Source organism: Pelobates fuscus, chromosome 11 (assembly GCF_036172605.1).
Source record: "Pelobates fuscus isolate aPelFus1 chromosome 11, aPelFus1.pri, whole genome shotgun sequence".
NCBI classification, from domain to species: domain Eukaryota; kingdom Metazoa; phylum Chordata; class Amphibia; order Anura; family Pelobatidae; genus Pelobates; species Pelobates fuscus.
The window spans coordinates 41197205-41224231 of record NC_086327.1 but is presented as its reverse complement, the minus strand read 5'-3'; the positions used below and the strand labels follow the sequence as shown (position 1 = coordinate 41224231).

The window sequence follows — 27027 nt, the reverse complement described above, 5'->3', positions numbered from 1 at the left end:
TATGTCTGAATTGTTTCCATTGAATTGGTAAGGTAACTGTATTAACATATTAATGAAATTCAGTCTGTTTGAATCGATCATAAAATTCATACATTTTGTTTCCGATCACACGTCTAAAAATAAAATAAAAATATGTAATACCTTATTTGGACACTAGCTGGCGGTCAAGTACAACAAATTGTTTATTTTTTTTATGTGTGTGTTTTTTCTCTTTTCAAAGGCTTTGCAATATTTTTAAAAATAATGTTATATGAATGGTGTTCATTGAGAGGTTTTCAAGCAGATGTATTGCATGTGCCATGCAAGATTCTAGGGTTTACACGCCGTGATGTAGACATACATATCTACTAACAATGAGCAGTTGCCATAGTTTTGTTTTATTCATTTTGTCACTATGAACGTACAGGGTCCATGAGTTTATTTATTTAACAATTATCATACAGGGTCCTTACCCAGAGCACTATGTTTGATATTGGCGCTACCACCAGCAGATGGACTTTGTGATGTGACTTAGTTTGCAATCTGTGAGAATATCTGTTGTGATATAAAAAAAGTCTTGTTTAAAGTGTTTGATGCATATACATGTATCTCAGAGCTCCAAAAACGATCCAACTCACTTACATTCCTACCGCGACTATATTAGCTTACATCTTACAGATTAGTTTGTTAAAGTTAGCTGTTAAAGAGTACGTCATTCAGTAACATGCTGTGTTTGTAAGTGCATATCCCCACAGTAAGACATCTCGTAGTAAAGTGCACTATGTATAAGAGTATCATGCAGCTCCACGTCAATGAAGACACTGTATCACAGCTTCAGAACAATGAATAATGTTTCATAATTAGAGGATTGTGAAAAAAGAGAATTGCAACATACAAATGTAGCAAATTCTTAAAAAATAATATATATATATATATAATAATAATACAATAAAAATTCCCCACTAACACGGGACAGGAAAAGGCTTAACTGTGATTGCAGGGGATACATATAGAAACAGGAGAATAAATGAATAATATAAAGGTGCATTGTCCTAAGTGTTACCTGGTAGAAAGAATTTTATCATTTAGAGTACTGGTGGGCCTGAATATGGATAGGGTTTAAAGGGACACTGTAAGCAAAACAGCTTAAGCTTAAAGGGATATTATAAGTGCCAGGAATACAAAACTGTATTCCTGGCACTATACCTCCCTCTGCCCCCCTTTCCATGAATAAAGGGTTAAAAACTTTATCCTATCCTAGAGCCAATGGCCCTTGGAGCTGGGTCGTGGCTCTGCATCCTCCGCGACGAGCAAGCGCTAATGTGCATGCATGGCAAATGCCACATGCGCACTAGACCTCCCCAAAGGAAAGCACTGAATCAATGCTTTCCTACGGATAAATATCTGATGCTGGGTGTCCTCATGCAGAGCGTTTGGATGCAGGAAGCACCTCCAGAGGCTGCCTGGAAGACAGCCACTGGAGGAAGACTTAGTGCTGCAATGTTAAGATTTTAGTTTCTCTGGAACTGCAATGTTTTACACTACTGCACTAATGACAATAGAAACATGCACCCAGACCACTTCAATGAGCTGAAGTGGTCTGGGTGCCTATAGTGTCCCTTCACTGGCGGAACTACCGTGGTCGCAGCTGCGACAGGGGCTCCAGGGGTCCCGGCCTCCCTGCAGACCCTTGCGACCAGGTGCCCGCCGCCATGTGTTGCAGTCTCGGCCTGCGCGGTGTAACAGCCAGGGCCGCATTGGCCCATGCTGTTAGGGCCACACAAGGGCAATAAATATCTAGGGAGCCCCGGTCAGCGCTGTGGCGCTTTAACAGTGCGACCTGGCCCCCTGTGATGATGTCAGACGCTAGGAGGAAGTGGCTGCCCCGGTCACTCCTCTCAGCTATCAGAGAGAGCCACGCGGGAGGAAGGAGAGGGAGTCAGAGTGGAAACTCTGACTCCCATCAGCCTTAGCCACCACTGAACCCCAGGTAAAGTCACCCTCCTGCACCTAAAATGTAGGAAACAGAAAGGTTAGATTTAAACATTTTGCATGTGTGTGTTAGTGTATGTGTGTGTGTCTGTATGTATGTGTCTCTAGATGTGTGTGCGTGTGTGTCAGTATGTATGTGAGTATATGTCTGTGTGTCTCTATGTGTATGCCTGCATGTGTATCTGTTGGTCTTGGGGAGGGGTGTGGGTGTATTGTGGGAGGGGAGAAGTAGACCTACGGGGTTGGGGAGTAGATATATGGAGGGGTAGACCTATGGGGGGGGGGACCCCAGAGCAATTTTTTGCACCGGGGCCCAGTGGTTTGTAGTTACGCCTCTGTGTCCCTTTAATGTATTGATCATAGCCCTTCAGTCTCCTGTTACATTTTTGCTCAATTTTTCTTATTTATAAAACTTGTGCACAAAACAAATTCAACTGTGCTGAATTAATCAAATGACTTTTGATTGCTGGATGAACGAATCAGAGTCATTCATCTAGCGATTTATACGCATTTGATTCATTCAGCTCGTTAGTCTATGGTTTATGAAGTTGTTGCAGCACAATGTGTTTACTTTAGAAGTTCATGTTTCATGCTCTGATAACCCATTAAGAACAGTGGCAATTGTCTACCTTCTGCACCCCAAGAAAACCCAGAATTTGTGATATTTGTTTTTTTCCATCGTAATCTAAGGGTTTTTCTTTAAATGCATTCATAAACATTACACATTATTATAAAGGGACTCGATAGACACCCAGACCACTTCATTAAAGATGCTTCCTGGACTCAAACAGAGTTTAATTCTGTGAAACAACATTGTACCTCCTCTTGCTTTGCATTAGGAGGTCCACATCTTCAAAATACCAGCAGGAAATGATTGATTAAATGCTTTCCTAGAGGAAAACCCTAATGTGTGCATGGCGTTCGCCACGCGTTATGATTACCCATTGGTGTGACATAGCGGGAGAAGAAAGCTGATTCAGGTAACAGGTAAGTGGGGGGAGGAAAAAAAAAGACTTTCATGTCTGTAAGTGGGAGGGGTGTGTGGGGGGGAATGTCCTATTAATTTAGGGACAAGGCATACTATAGTGTTAGGATTACAGTTTTGAACAGAGCAGAAAGGGATTTAATTGAATATCCTATCTGTAAACCTAACACAACATTAAGTATAAAAAGAAAAAAAGGCTTACAATAATTTTTGCAACTAAAATGCAACTAAAGAAAAAGAACTCAAAGTGGATTAATGCATCATTCCTGATTATTAAATGCCTCATATGTCTGGAATCCAAATTCATGTTTGATAGTTAATGCTAACCCTACACTAACCCTATACTAACCTTACCTTAACACTACACTATTCCTAACCCAGCATTAAGCCTTACCCTATACTAAAACTAACCCTACACTACCCTTAATCTGGAGATTAAGTATTTAATGAGGCCAATAAAAATGGCCCCATGTGATAGAGGGGAGCCCAAGGTATCAGTTGATACCCATGTCTACTTAGTATGAGCAGGGAACAAGCTGTGCTCACATCAAAATGAAATGTGCAAATGTCATTAAGGGGTTAAGTTAACTTTAATCACACACAGGAGGTTCCTGCAGGCTCTGGCTATTAACAGTAAATTAGACTAACTGTCCAATAAAGGAAGTTTAAAAGATAGATCTCTCTTTTCAGCATGATCCATACACCAAAGTCCCATTATTAAATAGACACTATAGGCATCAAAGTAACTTTAGCTTAATGAAGCAGTTTTGATGTATAGATTATGCCCCTGCAGTCTCACTGCTTTATAAGCTGCCATTTCAGAGTTATATCACTTTGTTTCTATCCATGCAACCCTAGCCACACCTCCCCTGGTTGTGACTCACACAGCCAACATAAAAATGGCTTCAGTAGTTAACTTACTTTAGAAGTTTTATCTCCCACTCTGTGATTTGAACGGTAATCACACACAGGAGATTCTTGCAGGATTTAGTAAGCTATTAACAGAGCAGGAGATAATACAACTAATTAAATTATCCAAAGGCAATCAAAACCAAGCAGGGTTTTTCATTATGGTGTGTAATGTTGGGAATTAAAAGTGAATTTCAAATTTCAGACCAAAATAGCTTAAAATTCAAGCTGTTGAAGATATACCTGACAGTGATAAAAACCAATTAAGACAAAATGGAGCTTGGGTATAGAGTGGAAAGCTTTAAATATAGGTTCATAAAAATGAAGTCATTGTGATAGAAACCATCAACAACTTTTTGACAATTGCTCCATTTTTATAACCTCTGTTATACCCAACATAAATTACATTTGTATCTGTTGTTGTAGCCAGAAAAACAGTACAAATTTGCTCCAATGTCTCATTAGAAGAATTCTAAAATCGGCATTAATTCAAGAGTGAGACAGATGTTAAAAAAAATGATAACGATGATCAGAAGGTATAAACATCTTTGTTGAGATTGCTGACGCTTGTGCACAGACAATACATACATCTCTACTAGGAGTGCAAATGGGTTTCCCTTGAGAAACATTTCAAATTACTTAGCAACGCACACAGCAAATACATTCAATAGAACAAACAATAGTTATTTTATTGTGTTGCTGTTGAAGAGATCAGAGACAGTATTTATTTAATAATGCATCATCCAACTAGAACAGCATTGAAAATATGTAAAGCAACATCCAATGAAATTAGATTTCAAATTTGTATTTTGTCAAAACACTATGTACAGACGCACAACCCCCACAAATAACTGTATTAAGACTCACAACCCTTCATACAATTACATAAAGACACACAACCCCTCAAATTACAGCATACAGACACACAACCCATAATAACTGCATACAGTCACACAACCCCTCAAATTACAGCATACAGACACACAACCCATAAAAACTGCACACAGACACACAACCCCTCATATAAATACATACAGACACACAACCCATCCAAACTGCATACAGACTAGTGATGTCGCGAACATAAAAATTTTCCGTTCGCGAACGCGGACTTCCGCAAATGTTCGCGAACGGGCGAACCGGGCGAACCGCCATAGACTTCAATAGGCAGGCGAATTTTAAAACCCACAGGGACTCTTTCTGGCCACAATAGTGATGGAAAAGTTGTTTCAAGGGGACTAACACCTGGACTGTGGCATGCCGGAGGGGGATCCATGGCAAAACTCCCATGGAAAATTACATAGGTGATGCAGAGTCTGGTTTTAATCCATAAAGGGCATAAATCATCTAACATTCCTAAATTGTTTGGAATAACGTGCTTTAAAACATCAGGTATGATGTTGTATCGATCAGGTAATGTAAGGGTTACGCCCGCTTCACAGTGACAGACCAAACTCCCCGTTTAACGCACCACAAACAACCTCAAACAGTCCATTTGCACAACTGCAAACTCCCCATTTGCACAAGGTTGGATACCAAGCTAGCCATGTCCCGTTCCTTGTCCTCACTGATGTCATTGACGGTCTCTTCCTCCACCCAGCCACGTACAACACCAAGGGTCCCCGAAAGGTGACAACAAGCCCCCTGTATTTTTTTTTAAATGTACACTACTGTTACACCAGATATGAGTTGCACTGGTGTGACACTGTGCCCTGGCAGGCCCTGAAACGCACACGTGGGAAGGAAACTGACTTCTATTATTTCACAGTAAAATTTCTAGTTTTTTTTTTAATGTACACTACTGTTACACCAGATATGAGTTGCACTGGTGTGACACTGTGCCCTGGCAGGCCCTGAAACGCACACGTGTGAAGGAAACTGACTGCTATTATATTACAGTCAAAAAAGTTTTGTTTTTTTAAATGCAAGCTATTGTGACACCAGATATGAGTGGTGGCACTGGGCAAGTGTTCACAGTATACGCTGTGAGCCTGACACACACGCTGGCAGTCAGGCAACTGCAATTAGATTACACAGGAAAAAAAAAAAGCAGACTGATGTTCTAGCCCTAAAAAGATCAGAGATCAGATGAGTCCTTCAGGACTGTAGTGGACACTGAATACACTAGCCTGGCTATCGATTTCCCTATTAAATCAGCAGCAGCTACACTGTCCCTCCTCTCACTAAGAATGCAGCTTCCAGGGGGCGGGGCCTAGCTGTCATGGAGGAAAGACGCACTTTGTGTGAGCTCCCTCAATATCTCACTTTAAGCAGCTATCAACAAGCAAATTTCACCCCAGAAGGGGATGACCCAGCAATGTTGCTCCTACCTGACCAACTCGACATGCTTAATAGCGATCAGCAACTCGACAGAGTCTTACTTACCTCCGCGTGGCAAGTGTGGCCTGGTGCTCACCGGGCGGGAGAGGCGGCCGATCTCCCGATCTTGGGATGCCCAGGAGCAGCTACTTCCCGGCAGGAGCTCCGTTACCCCCCCCTCGGACCAGTGGGGGTTATCCCGGTCCACCCCTGAGAGGCTGTCTGGAGCTAATGGACGCACAGAGCACAGCCGCCCAGGCTGACATACTCATCTGCGACTCTCCCAATATGGCGGCAGCCGCGTGTCCTCCTGATACCAGCAAAGCATGGCAGGATATTGAGTCTAAGCTGGACAGACTCTTTAATCAATTTTGGAAGCAAATAACAAGCAGGAAGCCCCAACAAGCTCCACCACAGCCCCAACAAGCTCCACCACAGCTAAGCGAAGCAGTCCCCATTAAAATCCACCAACGCAAAATGCGTCGAAGACGGGACCGGAGGCACAAACAGAAATGCAGAGCCTGCCCCACGTCAAGCACTCGCCTCCACCTTAAGCCACCACAATCCCGCACCGGACGTGAAGCACCACCGGGACAGATCCGACCACCCGACAAAACAAGCTTCCACCACCTCAAGCTGTGAACCTGGCACTCAGCCAAAGACTTGCCTTTGTTGTTCCAGGTATCAGGGACTCCCAGGGTCTGCACCTGGCACCCAGAAGGAATCGGATGAGCACAAGCAGTAAACAGCAGCCTGCCAAGCATGTCCCACTATAGCCGATCCTCCACACCATGCCTTTGATCACATGAACTGCTCTCTGCACATAAACTAATCATAAAGTAGCAAGCGTTTAAACATGTCATTATTTCACCTCCTAAAGAGTTTATTGTCATAGTTCCTTACATGCCTTTACCTTAACCGTTCATGTATTATGTTATTCACTAGTCTCATCTCATGGGGCGACTCACACTTGATTTATAACTAGTGGTGGAGCTGCTGATATAAATACACAGTTGATAACGTACAAGCTACCCTAAACATGACAGCCATCTTTCACAACAATGTACTGCTATATACTCATACCCTCAGTGCAACTAGCCATGATATATGCACGTTCAGCCTAGCATGCTCAAATATAACACACTTCTGTCTAAAAAAAAAAAAAAAGAATGCAGCTTCCGAATGAATCTAAAATGGATGCTGTCCAGGAGGTGGGAGGGTCTGGGAGGGAGGGTCTGCTGCTGATTGGCTGGAATGTGTCTGCTGACTGTGAGGTACAGGGTCAAAGTTTACTCAATGATGACGAATAGGGGGCGGACCGAACATTGCATATGTTCCCCATTCGTGACGAACGCGAACAAGCTATGTTCGCCAGGAACTATTCATCAGCGAACTATTCGGGACATCCCTAGTCAGGATAGATGCCTCTGGAATGGGAGGTACGGGTTGAGATGGTACGCATACCAGTGTCTCAGGGGCCAAATAAAAATTTCTGGACAAAAGTGTCTGATGGGCCTGGGCAATCTGGTCCATACGGTGATCCTGTTCTTAAAATCTTACCTCATAGGAGGCCGTTTGCTGTCCTAAACCTGCAGGGCCCATGGTCCTATCATAATGTCATGATGTAATACCCCAACACGCAGAGTTTAGGATAGCAAGGGACAAGACTAGGATATAACTTATTACCTGGACTTAGAATGGCCAGACTAAACGTCAGACAGAGATAAAGCGTAATCAGAAACGAGACGAGGTCATGGTAACAGACAGACTACGAAAACGAGAACAAGCCAGAGTCAGGTAGATGGTAATCAGTCACACGGGCAAACAAGACAGGAAAGGGTTAAAGATAAATTCAGAGTCAAGAACAAAGCCATGGTCAATACCAAAATAAACAAAATAGATCAAGGAACGCACTAAAGGGTACTGACACAGAAACCACGATAAGACAAAGTGGATAGGGCTAGGGAAGTTTAAATATCCTTTAACATTTGATTGGCCCACGTCATGCCTACGCCCCCAAAACGTTCGTGTGTGGGGGTGCTGGAATGACGTGGGCTAATGGGAGCCTGAATCAACTTTTTGCTCCCACTGCCCCTTTAAGAGCGAGCTTGTGACTCGAGCCGTGCTCCTAGTGCCAGGCGGGCCACGTGACCGATCACTGCGGTCAGTGCACGCGGCTAAGTCAGAAGAGGAGATCAAGCCGCATGCGGCTCGTGTGAAGGCAGGAGTGATCCAGCCACACGCGGCTCAAGCTTAGGAGCCAGGTCGGTCCCAGGATAAGTTAAATACAGCCACAACCACTTATCCCAATCACACACCTTTCCTAACGTCCTATCCCATTAAAAGCATATTACCGCGTATTTAATAAAACAGATAGACCCCCTACTTCATCCTTGTTACCGATCGATGGTTCGATATTCTGAGCCCTCTCTGATTTACTGTACACGACTATTCGATATTCCCAAAAAATGTATATAGCATTTTATGTTTGTTTGAGACCACCTTAAAAATATTGGATATCGCTAAAAATCATAATCACTATATACTTTCTCTACAAACCTCTAAAACGAACCAAACTACTCATCCATCCGCTATACCACTTTATCCCACCTAGAACTAGTGCCCAATTAAAATACTTGACTCTTACTTACCCACACTCAGTCATGCCACACACATTTGACCACTGCTCTCACTAAATCCCTCTGACTATGGCTAAATTCATCTTCTACATCAGAACACTACTCCTAAGATTGGGTTGTATCCATGTCTCGGGTCTTTCATTTAGAATAGGGGCAGCTTCGGTCTCCTTCAACACTGACACTCCAGTGCATATTATTAAAAGATTGGGCAGATGGAAATCCTCAGTCTACAACCGATATAATAAACACAGGTTACTGGCTATGGGAGGATTATGTATAATAAACACAGGTTACTGGCTATGGGAGGGATAATGTATAATAAACACAGGTTACTGGCTATGGGAGGATAATGTATAATAAACACAGGTTACTGGCTATGGGAGGGATAATGTATAATAAACACAGGTTACTGGCTATGGGAGGATAATGTATAATAAACACAGGTTACTGGCTATGTGGGGATAATGTATAATAAACACAGGTTACTGGCTATGGGAGGGATACTGTATAATAAACACAGGTTACTGGCTATGGGGGGGGGGTAATGTATAATAAACACAGGTTACTGGCTATGGGGGGATAATGTATAATAAACACAGGTTACACAGGTTACTGGCTATGGAGGGATAATGTATAATAAACACAGGTTGCTGGCTATGGGGGTAATGTATAATAAACACAGGTTACTGGCTATGGGAGGGATACTGTATAATAAACACAGGTTACTGGCTATGGGGGGGTAATGTATAATAAACACAGGTTACTGGCTATGGGGGGATAATGTATAATAAACACAGGTTACACAGGTTACTGGCTATGGAGGGATAATGTATAATAAACACAGGTTGCTGGCTATGGGGGGTAATGTATAATAAACACAGGTTACTGGCTATGGGGAGGATAATGTATAATAAACACAGGTTACTGGTTGTGGGGGGATAATGTATAATAAACACAGTTTACTGGTTGTGGGGGGATAATGTATAATAAACACAGGTTACTGGCTATGGGGGAGATAATGTATAATAAGCACAGGTTACTGGCTATGGGAGGATAATGTATAACAAACACAGGTTACTGGCTATGGGAGGATAATGTATAATAAACACAGGTTACTGGCTATGGGAGGATAATGTATAATAAACACAGGTTACTGGCTATGGGGGATAATGTATAATAAACACAGGTTACTGGCTACGGAGGATAATGTATAATAAACACAAACACAAAAAAAAAAAGAATAAAAAAAAAAGAATGCAGCTTCAGAATTAATCTAAATTGTATGCTGTCTAGGAGGTGGGAGGGTCTGGGAGGGAGGGTCTGCTGCTGATTGGCTGGAATGTGTCTGCTGACTGTGAGGTACAGGGTCAAAGTTTACTCAATGATGACGAATAGGGGCGGCCCGAACATCACATATGTTCGCCATCTGTGGCGAACGCGAACACGCTATGTTCGCCAGCGAACCGTTCGGGACATCACTAATACAGACACACCACCCTTCTTATAACTGCATACAGATATACAACCCCTCATAACTGCATACAGACACACAACCCCTCAAATAAAGCATACAGACACATAACCCCTTATAACTGCATACAGACACAAAACCCCTCATATAAATACATACAGACAAACAATCCATCTTAACTGCATACAGACTCACAACTCTTCAAATGACAGCATACAGACTCACAACCCCTCATCTAACTACATAGACACACAGAAATCCTCAAACAATTACATACAGACACACAACCCCTCAAAACGGCATACAGACAAAACCACTCATATATAATTCATACAGACTCACAACCCCTCATCTGGCACACAGATACACAACCTCATATATATATATATATATAAATATGTAGGGGTATGTAGCGTCTGTGTAAATATTTTAACATACTGTTGTGATGTCCAAAATATAAATATATTTGCCCCAACTCCATGCACACATGTTTGTGTGAAAAAATTATATTACATTTTATAACCATGCAATGGGTCTTAAAACAAAATAATTATATTTTGGTTTTGGCAACTACTTTGAAGTGTGGCTGCCCATCTCCCGTCTGCTCATTTTCAGGTACCTCGCATATTGCACCTTCTTGCCCCCTGTCCTAGATGCCACAAATGTTTATATAATATTGGTGAGATGCGGGTAGAGTCTAACATCAGACACCGGTATGTCAGCAAATACAATGTTTACCCCTGGACTGAAAATGTACTCCTTGCAGCTCATCACAGACACATTTTCTTAAAATGCTCTACACACACAAATAAATACTTTTACACACATACACACACCTTAACACACACATATACTTTTATAAATACATAGATATGCCTACACTCCCTCAGCCATCTTGATATGACTCTATACTATGCGGAACCCCAAACTGCAGACTTCGATGTCCAGCCAGTCAGCATATTTACAATTACATAGTTACATAGTTACATAGCTGAAATGAGACTTGCGTCCATCAAGTTCAGCCTTCCTCACATTTGTTTTTTGCTGTTGATCCAAAAGAAGGCAAAAAAAAACAGTTTGAAGCACTTCCAATTTTGCAACAAGCTACGAAAAAAATTCATTCTTGACCCCAGAATGGCAGTCAGATTTATCCTTGGATCAAGCAGTTATTACCCTACATTGAAAGATTATATCCTTGAATATTCTGTTTTTGTAAGTATGCATCTAGTAGCTGTTTGAACATCTGTATGGACTCTGATAAAACCTTCTTCAGGCAGAGAATTCCACATCCTTATTGTTCTTACAGTAAAAAAACCTTTCCTTTGCCTTAGACAAAATCTTCTTTCTTCCAGTCTAAACGCATGACCTTGTGTCCTATGTAAAGTCCGGTTTGTGAGTAGATTTGCACAAAATGGTTTGTATTGGCCTGAATATATTTGTACAATGTTATCATATCACCTCTCAGGCGACGTTTTTCTAAACTAAATGGGTTTAAATTTCTTAACCTTTCTTCATAGCTGATATGTTCCATTCCTTTTATTCATTTTGTAGCCCGCCTCTGCACTTTTTCTAGTGCCATAATATCCTTCTTTAGTACAGGTGCCCAAAATTGCACAGCATATTCAATATGTGGTCTTACCAGTGATTTATAAAGAGGCACAATTGTGGCTGCCCAGCAAAATTGACCATTCCTTCAAGCACACATACCTATTCTTAATTCTTTACACAGATACACACACATGTTACAGTTACACATGCATGCACAAATATATGCTGTGAAGAAAATAGCATTTTATTCGAGACTTTTATTGCCATTTGAGATTTTTTATGTTTTATTGGTTCGGTAGCGGTAACTACCGAACACCGACCACCCCCCTGGCCTTATTATCTTCAAAGAAAACTGTTGATTAAGCGCTCACCACATGCAAACACCACATGTGAAAGAAAACGGCGGCCATCTTGTTTGCACGAAAGGAGGCAGCGAGACTTGGTCTTCGAGTGTCTGGAACTAAAATCGGACACTCGACTTCCCGAACACCGGTCAACCCATACGAATGCCTGCTTCCTTTTCCTGAACAGCCAGGAGAGCGCTGTTTGGTAGTTTGGTTCCCACGAACCAGGGGAACAATCGCTCTTTTGAGCCAGGGGGATCCGTTCGTGCATTTATTAGTTTTTATGACTTTTCGAAATAGACCGACCGCACAGCCTAAACTCATGGAACTGTTTCTGGGAAGGAGCATCGTGTGTGGTCGGTCAAATGGGACTTCCATAAAATTTGAAAACCCCTGAACTGATCTGGGTGATTTTTGGATATGTTGGTCACCCATATCAGGGCTATCAGGGGATGTGACTTTTATGGCGATACTATGTATTTTAGGGCACTTTCCAAGTTTTGGGGAAAATATGTTTTTACTGCCTGGAGATAATTGACTAGATTAGCTGAGGCAATTATCTCACAGGCAGAGAGGAGCGGATTATCTGTTTGCATTGGGAGTGTTCATCTTTGTCACTGTAATATTATTGGTTGTAACCTTTGTGTCCCTGTCCTCCACAAGGTCCATGTGGGAGTGCCCCTTGAATGGGGACTTGCATAAAAGCCAGTGTAGCCTCATTAAAATTAATTCCTGTTGTACCCTTCATGAAGTCTAGGCTCATGTTTGGGTAACTATCTACTGGCTGAGGAGAAACTACTTGGATGCTACATTCTTCTGGAACTAGTCGTATCTACACCCGAACTGCAGCTATAATCATTCAGGCTCAGCAGTTTGGGAGTAATAGGCGAACAGGGAATCTAATATACCAGTGTTCGTAACATATGCACATGTATCATTCATTCACACATTACATATATACACAGCATTTACACATGCACCATACTCAAACATTCAAACCATTTCTGAAAAAGCAAGTAAAATTCACTCGCATTACATACATATCTGGGAGGGTGTGGACCATTCTATATGGGTAGTACATGAGTGTGTGACCTATGTTGACTGAGAATCATACGAAATGTAACATTCACAGCTAATGTGCTATAGGGTAGCCATCAATATCTGTCTTGGACTTCATTTGCATGAATTCCAGCCAGCGGGCGTTAAGCGTCTTATATATAGCCGAGGTGTCTAGTTTACATATATTGAATGATAATGTTTTATGTATATATTCAAATGAAATGTAAATTTCATAAATAGGCCCAACATGAACATCGGCCCCAGGTCCAAAAATCCTTTAAAGGGGAGCATAGACTTTCCAGGATTTCAATATTATATTTGCATATCCATACATTTACAAATATGTATTTGTAAGATGTAAAAAAATTAAATGTTGAAATCCATACCTCTAAATGCTGTAATTGGGAGCCATCTTAGCCCCCTGTCAACAGGGCCGGACTGGGAATGAAAAGCAGCCCTGGAAAAAAATTATATACCAGTCCCATAATGCATTGCACCAGCATAGTGTGCAGATATGAAAGGGGGAAAAAAAACTTAAAACTGAAAGCTATCACTCAAATGTGAAAGAAAGCCCTCATAAGGTTTCAAAATAAACAAAAGAGCGTATTGTTTTAAGCAGATGTTCATTTGCATAATCAATGTTTCAGTACAACTACCTTGATATATTAAGGAAAGTTTTGTACTTGGACTGAAATTGTGAAAATATATGCTATTGCACAGCAGTATAAAAATGATATTATACGTTATATGCTTATTTTGAAGTAACAAGAGTGTGCTCTTCACTTCACTGGCTGACAACTGGATGATCTCAGTCCACGCCAATTTAATTCCCATAGGAAAGCATTGGGAGACTATTGTGCATGTGTGGCAAAACGCTGTGCTTCACTGCACCTATCAGCATCTCCTCAGAGATGCATTGCATCAATGCATCTCTATGGGGAGTGTTCAGGGCCTCCATGCAGAGCATGGAGATGCTCAACATAGGTGCTGCACACTGTGAAGCACTGGACTAGGAAGCAGCTCTAGTGGCCATCTAAGTGACTGCCACTAGAGATGTTCCTACGCAGCAATGTAAACACCCTTTCTTTGAAAAGGTAGCATTTACAGTGCTCAGCCTACAGGGACAGGCTACAGACACCAGCACCACTACATTAAACTGTAGTAGTTCTGGGTACTATAGTGTCCCATTAATACTAAGTCTTTCCCTCACCGGTCAACTCTAAATTACAGGGAGAGCAGGAGACACAAGTAAAGATGTAATTTCTTTGTTTCTTTCTCCCCCAAGCCACTTTCATGTGTCTCTTAGCCCTAACCCCTTTGTCTCTTTTTCGCCTTCCCAAGCCCTTCTGTGAGTCTCTTTCTGTGTCTCTTTCTCCACAGCTCCTGTGTGTGTCTCTTTCTCCCCAGACCTCTCCGTGTCTTTTTTCTCCACAGACTCTCCGTGTGTCTTTTTACCTCTATGTATCTTATTAACCCCCCAGGCCCTCAATGCATCTCATTAGCCCCCCTATTGTCCCATTAGCTCCCTCCCAGCCTCGTATGTGTCTCAGTAGCCCCCCCATGTGTCCCATTAGCCCCCCAGCCCTCCATGTATCCTATTAGCACTCCCTCCCAGCCCTCCATGTGTCCCATTAGCCCCCTCCTAGCCCTGTATGTCTTATTATCCCTCCCATGTGTCACATGAGCCCCCCCATGTGTCCTATTAGCCATCGCTCCCAGCCCTCCATGTGTCCCACTAGCCCCCTTCCCAGCCCTTCATGTGCCCCTATACTCCCCTCCCAGCCCTCCATGTGTCCCTATACTCCCTCCCTGCCCTTTATGTGTCCTATTCCCCCCTCTAGCCCTTCATGTGTCCCTATAGCCCCTTCCCCAGCCCCCTTGTGTCCCTATAGCCCCTTCCCCAGCCCCCTTGTGTCCCTATAGCCCCTTCTCCAGCCCCCTTGTGTCGCTATAGCCCTCCCAGCCTCCATGTGTCCCTATAGCCCCCCAGCCCCCAGCTGTCCCATTATAGCCCCCTGCCCAGCCCCCATGCGTCCCTAGGGCCCCCCCAGCCCCCATATGTCCCATGGGGCTATAGCCCTCTCCCCAGCCCCATGTGTCCCTATAGCCCCCACCCCAGCCCCCATGTGTCCCATTACAGCCCCCTCCTCAGCCCCCATGTGTCCCATTATAGCCCCAACCGACCTCCCCTACGCTCTCCTTGTAGGCCTGTACCTTGCTGTAGCATGGCCAAGCAGGCAAACCGCGGAAGAGGAGTTTCTGTTCCCCTACCCGGTCTGACAGGAAACAGTCATGTGCTCTCTGTGAGCAATTCCTGTCAGACCGGGTAGGGGAACAGAAGCTCCTCTACCGCGGTCTGCCTGCTTGGCCACGCTACATTCTGTGACTGAAGAGGAAGATAGTGGCACAACTGAAACTAAATTGACTACACAAACATCATACGTGAGCCATGATGAGGAAGACATTCACATACCCACACCTATACTTACATAGGGTTGCCAACCTGAGTCTCTGCCCCAAGATGGCATTACAGCAGATATAAGAAAGATGATCATAGAAAAGCTAACAGTCCAAAACCATCGGACAACATCATCAAAGATCACTGGAAAACAATCACAAGATAGCATGCTTGCAGCGGTTAATGGCACTGTCCCAAGCAGCACCAACAGAGAGACCAAAAAACTGAAATATGCTACAACATTAGTGGTCCTCAAAATGCTTGACTATAAGATGAGGCTGAAGGAAAACAATGTAAAAAAGCCCGATCAGGTGGGCGTCATTTTGACCTCTTAATCTCCTTCTGCTTTTGGAATTTACATGAAATCAACCAAAATAAAGCTTGTTTTAAGTGCAACTGTGCTAGTTAAGTTAGAATACATATATGGAAGTATTATATTGTATTTTTTTTTTTTTTTACTTTTACTAAAAGTAAGTTAATTGGTTTAGGTCATATGACCTATGACATCACACAACTATTACATTTACATTTTCTACCCCTACTTAAAGAAGCATTGGTCCTTTCCTCTATAAACACTTTGAATAAAGCCATTAATTGGTGAAAGGCGTTAAGTGTATTTTGCTGAACTCGTGAACACCTATATTCTTGGTGGGGATAATACCACCTACGCCTATTGAATAGAGCAATCCTTATTTGCTTTACTAAATGTGTGTAGATTTTAACCATCCTATTTTAATTTGCACTCCATATTGTGTAAACTAATTTTGGTTTGTCTTCCCCTTTTTATATCATTGGAGAGAAACCATCACCACCGATATCCAAGAGTGGGGATTAAAGAACGTCAATCTAAATCTACAGTGCCATTTTCCAGAGATAAATCCTGGCTACTAAGGAATTGAAAGGGTATGCCCATACCAGTGGCACTGGAAACAGCAAAGCATTGGTGACAGCACTGGCAACCAGACTGTGCAGATAGGCCAGAGAATCAGAAGCCAAGAGGATAAATGCCCTGTTTATCAAAGAACCATTGAAGGTAAATGCGCAGTTGCAGGGTAACCACCACACATCCACTCGAGACCCACCCAAAGCATAGCCTGAACAGTACTGGAAGTACATCTGGGAGAAAGAAGCATCACATAACACCAAGGCTCAGTGGCTACTACTCCATTTCCAAAATTTCCTCTTGACCCCAGAATGGCAGTCAGATTTATCCTTGGATCAAGAAGCTATTAGCTACAGTTGAAACATTATATCATTGAATATTCTGATTTTGCAAGTATGCATCTAGTTGCGGTTTAAACATCTGTACGGACTTTGATAAAAGCACTTCTTCAGGCAGAAAATTCCACATCCTTATTGTTCTCACAGTAAAATAAGGATGTGGAATCTCCTCCCCCCCCCCCCCCCCAATATATATATATATATATATATATATGTATAAAGAAAAAATGCTCTTGCACTCACGCTTTAAATGTCCCTTGTGTGCCGGGTGCTAAGCCAAAGCTTTAAATATCCAAGAAATCCAAAGAGGTAGCAGCACTCACGGTCCAGATAAAAAATCCAAATTTTATTAAAGCATATTTAAAATGATCGACGTTTCAGTCCACTACACGGGACTTTCCTCAAGATCTTGAGGAAAGTCCCGTGTAGTGGACTGAAAAGTCGATCAAATGTGCATAGGATGGCAGGGGGAGTGGGGTTGGGTGATGTAATGATAGGGGTAGGAGAGAGATTAGAGATCTATTTCCTGATTGTAGAGATCTTCTCAGTGAAATGAGATGCAAAGTTTGTGGCGGACAAGGTGGTGGAAGGAGGGGGAGTCACAGGGCGAAGAAGAGCATCAAAAGTGTGAAACAGGTGTTTGGGTTGATAGGACAGTGTGCTTATGAGGGTTTTGAAGTAGTTTACTTTTGCAGAGGAAAGAGCCATGCTGTAGGAGCGCAGCATAAATTTATAGTAGACAAAGTAAGATGCAAAGTGAGACTTTCTCCAGCAGCGTTCAGTAGTTCTGGAACATTTTTGGAGGTAACGGGTCAGCTTAGTGTGCCAGGGTTGTAGTTGGGGGCGCTTGCTGCGTTTAACTGTAGGAGGTGCCATGATGTCAAGTTGAGAGGAGAGAGTGGAGTTGTAGCCTTAGGGGTGTGCAAGCTGTGAGGCCGCACAGGGCACCATGGGAGCAGGGGGCGCCGTGCGGCCGACACAACTCACACATGGCCGGCTGGGATTAAAATAAAAAATATATATATATATTGCGGAGGGGGCGGAGCTCACCATGTGGCAGGGGCAGAGCTAAAAGTGCCAGGTAACTCCTGCTGGAGAAGCAGGAAGGACTCCCTGCTTCCCCAACAACCAGTCTCCAGGAGCTGTACTCAAAAGAGGTAACTATGTGTGATTGTCTGACTGGTTGTGTGTCTGTCTGTGTGTGTGTGTGTGTGTCTCTGCCTGTGTGTTTGTGGCTGCCTGCCTGTGTGCATGTAAGTATGTGTAAGTCAGACCGTATGTGTGGCTGCGTGTGTGGGGCTGTCTGCCTGTGTGTGTGGCTGTCTTCCTGTAATTGTGTGTGAGTGTGTTTATCTGCCTGTAACTGTGTGTTTCTGCGACAATCTGCCTGTGACTGTGTGCATGTGGTGTATTTGACAAGTGTATATGTATAACTGTGCATCTGACTGTGGGACTGTGTGCACATAACTCAAAAATATACACCTGCATTCACACATAGGCTTAAATGCATATTTTTATCTGAAATGAATACCCATCACACACACCCAATAAGCCGTGCACAAATATCACATACAACCAATACACGTATCACCAGGGCCAGATTAAGAGCCCAGTGGGCCTGGTGCTGACAATTATGATGGGGCCTAATTACAGAATCTTATCGACCAAAAACACTAAAACAGTCATACCTCTCAAGCGTCATGCATCTGATGGAGTTGGTGTTGGAGGGAAACTCAAAGGATGCAGCTATAAGAAAACACATACTCTATGCTAATCTATTTATCTAATTTATGCTTTCATCTTTCAAGTAAATCCATACCCCCTAACAGCAGTGTCCAGTGAAGCAGGAAGTCAATGGGCAGGGTAACCAGAAGTGCCAAAATGGGCGAACATGCCCAAAAAGGGGGTATGTGTGTCCAAAGAATTGGAAGGCCAATCCCCTAGTCTCCCAGTGTCCCCATGTCTCAGTGTGTCCCGTGTTACTAGGATACTAGGGGACACTTGGGGACACTGGGAGACATGGGGGCACTGAGACACTTGGGGACACTGGGAGACATGGGGGCACTTGTGAATACAGACATGGGGACACAGACATTTGGGGACACTGGGAGACATGGGGTCACAGACACTAGGGACACAGACACTGGGAGACATGGGGACACAGACATGTGGGGAAACTAAGACACTAGGGACACTGAGAGATATGGGAACACAGACACTGGGAGACTAGGGGACACTGGGAGACATGGGGACACTAGGGACACAGACACTAGGGACACTGGCTGGGAGACATGGGGACACAGACACTGGCTGGGAGACATGGGGACACAGACATTTGGGGACACTGGGAGACTAGGGGACACAGGCTTAGATACATGGGGACACTGGGAGACATGGAGACACTATGTCCCTAGTGTTTCCGTGTCCCAGTGGGTCTACCTATGTCTCACAGCATCCCCATGTGTCTCAGTGTCCCCATGTCTCACAGTGTCCCCTAGTGTCTCAGTGTCCCCATGTTTCCCAGTGTCCCCAAGTGTCTCAGTGTCCCCATGTCTCCCTGCTGCCTTTCCCCTCATCCCTCACTTCCCTGAGCTGTAGTCTGTCTCTGCAGGCTGGGAGCTGCTGTCTGAACTCTCTGTGCTGTGTACCTGCTCCCCTGTGTATGAGTAGAGAGAGGCATGCTGTAACTTCCTATCCCTGCCTCTCTCCACACACAGTGACCCCTACTGGCCGGTGCTGGTATTGCAGAGTAATCTCTGTTTATACTGAAAAAAATATTTGCATTTGTATTGCCGGTATTACTGCAATAATGGGCCTATTCCATGGGCCTGGAGCTGCAGCTCCATCAGCCCCTATGTTAATCCAGCCCTGCCTATCACACACAGCCAACACATAGCATACATATCCCCTATACAATCACTTCACTCCTATCACACTATCACTATACATGGATGAGGGAGGCGCTGTGAAGATTTTTCGCACAGGGCGCCTAAAGGCCCAAGGCCGGCCCTGCCTGCACCTCTCACTTTCAGGCACATCTTCTGCTATTTATGACACCCCACTCAACCCCCTCCCTCCCTTTCTCTAACATCAGTGGTTTTCAGTGTTTTCAGATTGATCAGTATTGCTTCAGACCTGAGGAAGAGAGGTAACACTCGAAAGCTTGTCTTTGAAATATTATGTTAGTCCAATGGAAAAGGTATCATTGCATAATGCAATACTCTGGTATTTTGGCATTATATATACACACACACACACACAGAGAAAAAGCGAGAGAGAGAGACTGACACACACAAACACACATCTATATATTTGCAATTTTTCCACATTTAAAAACTGAACAGACAAAAGCTAAAAAAATTACAACAATGCATATTTATAAAAAAAAAAAAAAAAGCATTCTGTAGACCGTGACAATACGTGGCTATTTTTCACCTTACAATGTCTCTGACACTCAATGACATTTTGCATAATTCATGGAAAGTATTAGCTTACTCTGACAAACGCCTGTTGATAAGATGCTTTGGTTTTCTGAATAAGACTGCTAGAAAGAAACTGGGATTTTCAGGCTATTTATGACCTAAATCGAAGTTATTACTGTGCTCCCTTTCAGTGAGCAAAGAACAGGGATAGCTTTTCATTTTGTGTTTTTTTGTAAATACAGCTATTTAGTGAAGATCTCCAATGATTGTATCCACTCTACATAGAACCATTGATGGCATTATTAAAAAGGAATTGCTACGTTTCATGTTATACAGAAGAGCCCAAATGGACCTTGGACCCAGCAGAATGATGCATTTGATTAATAGCAAAATAGAACGTAAATACTCTATCAAAATCAGTGATATGTACAGCTTTGGTATATGGAAATATAGCAGTTATTTTATAGAACTGTTGATTCACATAAACCTAAAATAAAAAAAATAAAAAAATCAATAAAAAAAAATCGTGAACTATGAAATTGTAACTGCTAAAATACATGCTTGTATACCATGGAGTTAAACATCTCCCGACATAGGGAGGTCGAAGATGGAGGGACATGGGTGCAGGGATCCTAAAGGGACCTGTGTCAATGAGACCACCGACTCTGAAACAGGGGGATGAATGCATAGGTGAATGCACTTAAACAGGGCCGCCATCAGGGGGTGACAATCATAACGGTTGTCACGGGCCCGGCGGCCCTGGGGGGCCTGGCCGCCCGGGCCCCACGTGTACCGGCGCCCGCTCGCTGATGGGGCTCATCGGGTGGCCCATGCACTTAGGGCCACCCGATGGGCCCCATATCTTCAGGGGCCCGGTCAGCGCTGCGGCCGTGGTATAGCGCGCCGGGCCCCTTTAAAAAAAAAAAAAAAAAATGGCGCCGCAGCGCAAGTGCTGCTGGGAGGAAGTGGTCACTTCCTCCCAGCTCACTCCGCGCGGGAGGAGCGCCCGCCCGCCCGACAGACAATGAAGAGGGAATATTTCCTAGCAAGTGGTAGCCTTTATAAATCAGCAGCCATCAGTTAAAAGTAGGACAGTATGAATCCAATATTATTTCACATTTATATACTTTGTGTTAGGTAGGTAGAATTGTTACTAGCCTTGTAATGTGTATATGTAATAAGAGTGTTCTAAGTATCTAATAAAGATGTCTTTGGATCATAATGCAGGGGTGTCACATAGTCCACTTCACTTTACAGTTGTTGTTTGAATTAATATCCTATATCTATCTTTTTGGAGTGAAAGAGATTTGTGGGAGTTGGAGTCCAGTTAGATCTAGGAGAGATGCTTTTCCAGTTAACCTGTCATAAGGTGTTTCACCTCATAAAATCTCACGGATCAGACCAGATATAAAATAATGAAATATTGCAGTTTCTTATAATCCCTTTTTATTGGGCTAACAGTAATTTGTAGTGACAAGCTTTCGGGAGTTCCTCACTCTGCATGTCATTATGAATGCGTGTATGTCTGTCTGTCTGTATGAATGTATGTATGTCTGTCTATCTGTATGCATGTCATTATGTGTGTATGAATGTCAGTGTATGTATGTCTGCATGTCATTATGAATGTGTGTATGTATGGATGTCAGTGTCTGTATGAATGTATGTATGCCAGTATAAATGTATGTATGTAACTATGTATATCTGTATGTATGTCTGTATGCATGTATGTCTATCTGTATGCATGTCATTATGTGTGTATGAATGTCAGTGTATGTATGTCTACATGTCATTATGCATGTGTGTATGTCTGTCTGTATGAATGTATGTATGCGAGTATGAATGTATATCTGTATGTCATTATGAATGTGTGTATGTATGGATGTCAGTATGTATGCCTATATGTGTATCAGTATGTGTGTGTGTGTGTGTGTGCAGGGCCGGCCTTAGGTGTTCAGGCGCCCTGTGCGAAACAATCTTGTGGCGCCCCCCACCCCTCACCTTCACCTGTCTCTGTTTGGACTCCTTCAATCTATTTTAGGAGCATTCACAATCTGTCGCCTCCACCCCCTTCTACAAAACCCCTGCACCTCTTAACCAAAAACCCTGGCCAGATCTTCACCAAGCCCCTGGCCACCACTTCATCAAACTCCTGGCCACCCCTTCTCCTTCATCAATGCCCTGGCCATCCCTTCATCAAACTCCTAGCCACCCCTTCCCCTTCATCAAACCCCTCCCACCCCTTTATCAATTCCTGCCACGCCTTCATCAGTCCCCTGCCCCTCTCATCAATTCCCTCCCACCCTTTTCTCAGCCCTCTGCCCCTATTCATCAGCCCCCTGACCCCCTCATCAATCCCCTCCCACCCCTTTAACAGCCCTCTGCCCCATTCATCAGTCCCCTGACCCCCTCACCAATCCCCTCCCCCCTTTTATCAGCCCTCTGCCCCATTCATCAGCCCCCTGACCCCCCATCAGTCCCCTCCCACCCCTTTATCAGCCATCTGCCCCCATTCATCAGCCCCCTGACCCCCTCATCAGTCCCCTCCCACCCCTTTACCACCCACCTGCCCCCCTTTAATCAGTCCCATGCCCCCCTTTTCAATCCCCTGCACCCCTTCATCAGCCCCCTTAATACATCCCCTGCCAATTAATCCAACCCCTGGCCACCCCTTCATCAGTCCCCTGCCCCCTCATCAATTCCATCCCACCCATTTATCAGCCATCTGCCCCCATTTCATCAGCCCCCTGATCTCCTCATCAATCCCCTCCCACCCCTTTAACAACCCTCTGCCCCATTCATCAGTCCCCTGACCCCCTCACCAATCCCCTCCCCTCCTTTTATCAGCCCTCTGCCCCATTCATCAGCTCCCTGACCCCCTCATCAGTCCCCTCCCACCCCTTTATCAGACCTCTGCCCCATTCATCAGCCCCCTGAACCCCTCATCAGTCCCCTCCCACCATTTTTCACCCACATGCCCCCCTTTATCAGTCACTCACAGTAAAGGCTGCTGCTCCCTGGACTGAGCTGTCTCCGCCGATTGAAGAGCACCGGGCGCCGCCTTCATTCACTGAATTGGATCCTCCCGCGGCTCCCTCTGATGACAGAGCACGTCGACGTTACGCAAGTACGCGGCGTAACGCCCCCACGCTCCTCCTCCACACTCCATACAGAAGTGGATTCCCGGGGGCGGCTCTCTGCTCATAATTTGCAAGTCAAGTGCAAAGCAGCATTATGCACTTGACTTGCTCTGCACTTTAAATACAGAACTCGGCCGGCCTGCGAGCTGTGTTGGCCTCCCGGCGCCCCTGTTGCCATGGCGCCCTGTGCGGCCGCACAGCTCGCACACCCCTAAGGCCGGCCCTGTGTGTGTGTATCTGTGTCCTTTTGTATCAGTGAATGTGTTTGTGTCTGTGTGTGTATTCCTGTGGGCGGGATTTGGAGGCGGTCTCTGTGGGCGGTTTTGGAGACGGGCCCCCAGGGGCCCAGACCCTGAGCTCAGTTAGGGGCCCCAAAATTTCTGGTGGCGGCCCTGCACTTAAAGCTGGACGCCCCACTAAAGACTGAGGATGTGCAGAGGGCTGTTTTAGGGTACTGAGCATGGGCACAGAATGAGTGTGAGCACGTCTAATGATGGCTCTGGGCACGGTTCCCTTGTGCCCACAAACATTGCTGCCAGGATAAGGGAAAGAGCCCAGGGCTGCTCTGAGATCTGGGATAATTCACTAAATACTTAATTGTAGGAATTGAAAACTGAATTGAAAAATAAAAGGATTAGTTTTTATGGTGAGAAAAGTTATAAACCCTTAATCCACTTACCTAAATACAGTGCCGATGTCCCTCACCGCTGGGTCACGTTCAACTTCTGCACTTCCACCAAAGTCAGGAACATAATGCACATGCGTGGCAAACGCCGCGATTGCATTAGAACAACCCCATGGGAAAGCATTGATTTAATGCTTTTCTAGGGGGTTTTAGCGGACGCTGGATGTCCTCATGCATAGCGTGAGGACGTCCAACTTCAGTTAGGCAACCAAAATTCGCCCAATGACCCAGAAGACAGCCATTACAGGTGGAGTTAACACTCAATGTAATTATTGCAGTTTCTCAATAACTGCAGTAATTACATATGCACAATTAAACTGACACAGACAGTGCACCCAGATAACTTCAATGAGCTGAAGTGATCTGGGTGCCTATAGTGTCCCTTTAACTAGGATTTCCGATAGTGAAAGTGCAGGGGGCAGAGAGATCACGAGCTAGAACATAGACTTTGGGGTTAAGCCATTCATGAACAGTTTAACCCCTAAAGGTGAGCCAGTGCCAGGGACCCCCTATCACATAAATGAACACTCTAGGCACAACAACAACAACTTCAATGAAATACGATTAAAGGAAAACATACTCTTTTTCCTGGCATTATAGTGCCCTGAGGGTGCCCCCACCCTCAGGGACCCCCTCCAGCTGGGCTCTGGGGAGAGTAAAGGGTTAAAACTTACCTTTATTCCAGCGCTGGGTGGGGAGCTCTCCTCCTCCTCTCCTCCCTTTCGGCTGAATGCGCGGCAAGAGCTGCGTGCGCATTCAGACGGTCTCATAGGAAAGCATTAGACACTAGAACCACTGTATTAAGCTGTAGTGGTTCTGGTGATTATAGTGTCCCTTTAAGATGCTGCAATATGGATTCAGTAAATTACCTCGTTTTAATTCACTTTAAACACTTTGGGGCTTATTCACTAAAGAGCAATTGGTAGCAAATTGAAAACCAAATCACTAAATTTACGCAGCAAAGTGTGGATTTGAAAATCCTTCTCCAACTAAGATATTATTACAGCTTGGCTATTTTACCCTGACTTTTGCAATAACTTTTTTTTTATTCACTATAGTTTATTGTTTAGTGAATACACCCCAAATAGTTTGTTACATTTAACAATTGGGAGCACATCCAGAACATGCATTTCTCAGCAATGGTGCTGCCGTAGAGACCAAGATTTATTAGTTTAACGAACAGCACACAAATGGTTTTACATTTTACAAGGCTACTTAAAATCACCTACCTTAGCAGACAAATATGGGGATTCAGTTCCACCATATGGCCATATTGTGTTAAGCCCAGCACTACGTCACAGTACCCCAATAATGGTGGGTCCTACACTAATTTTGAAAAATAGTGCTAAACAAGCTACAGTGTATTTAAATAATCTGCCATATTTTTATGTGCACTGTTCTTTAATCTATATACCATTAACACATAACAGAACACATTCTGCTGTTCACACATGAACATAATGAACTCAAAGCATGCAGCCACGTGTATTCCACAAGCTGTCCCATTTCTAGGCACGCTGTACATACTTTATAACAACACTGCCTCCGTCAAATAGTTTAAAAAAAATGTCAGTAATACAACATGGTATGAATAGAATATGTGGATGAAACACATTGTTAAAACTTCACACAGGAATTCAATGTTTTATTATATGAATTATTTACCAGTATTGGCAACATTTCTATAATAATAATGGATTATAAAAACAAAAAGTAAAATTAAAAAAGGGTAAAATTAAAATGAACTCTAAAGAAATATAGACACTACTCCATGATATTCCCTAAAATGTGAATTTTTGTAAATGCAATATTAGCTCAAAATTAATTAACATTTTCATTTTAAGACATTTTTATCCCCCTAAAATGTAAATTCACTTTAGATTCCTGACAATTCATACAAGAGTGAAGAAGGTTACCTGTTGGAGCTATTGCAGAAGAAGGCAGCCACTTGCACAGCGATTTGAAGAGAAGACTAAAAAGTAACTGAGGTGGACAGGCCGGTAAAAGTTATGGGAGATTGAAGAATGAAACACATCCATGTAAGGTATAGAACACAAAAAAAGGGAGGCGACACCACTTCAGCTTGCTATCTCCGTCACCTTATCATAATGAGTAGAGCCAAACATTCCTTGGCTTATTTTTAAATCCACTTCTTGTCAAATAAGCCCAATGGAGGGTTCAGAGGAGATGCAATTAAAGGAATGCATTTCATGATTTTACGTGTGTAGAATAGAATATATTCTAGCATCATCTATGTTTTCAGACATAACAGTAGTGTGTTGTACCTTCATCTCCCATACATGACTAAATTCAAAGAAACCTAAAATTTGTTTAAAAAACAAAACAAAAACAAGCAAACCACAAAACTAAACTAAAATAATAAATACAAATGATTCCATATAGGGAGCTTTTGTGGATGTAGCAAAGTAGTGTTGGTGAAATGTATCACTAAAACCTTTATTTACTAAACTCCAAACTAGCAAATTGCAATCTGAATAAATACATTTAAAAAAGGTTATTTACTAAAGTGAGAACATTTTTTAGAGAATCGGAATGGAAAGTACGATTTACCTAGAGAATTTTTCCAGTTCAGTTGTTTTGACCTTAAATTTGAAATTCACTTTGAATTCTCACTTAAATAAATAACATCGATAGCCAAAAATAGTCAAGCTTCCATAATTGGCGAATTAGAGAATTTGTAGCTATTTTTGCCTACATTTGACCAGATTTCCATTTGTTACGATGAAGTGTGATATAGACCCCTAGCTGTTGCCGAACACCGATGTTTACATAAATAATTACCAAGTGGTTTATCACTAAACAGTGGACCGTGGTGAAATGGCAAGTGGGTGGCAAACA

General features: G+C 43.4%; 1 protein-coding gene across 1 annotated transcript in view; it reads right to left on the bottom strand.

Moving 5' to 3' along the window:
- The window catches only part of TNNI3 (troponin I3, cardiac type), a 95979-nt gene extending 69795 nt beyond the window's left edge, over positions 1 to 26184 (bottom strand). Inside the window, exon 1 of the mRNA XM_063435783.1 lies at positions 26085 to 26184. The gene's annotated coding sequence lies outside the window, so the exon portion shown is untranslated. The remainder of the gene's footprint in view (positions 1 to 26084) is intronic.
- Positions 26185 to 27027: the final 843 nt, after the last annotated feature.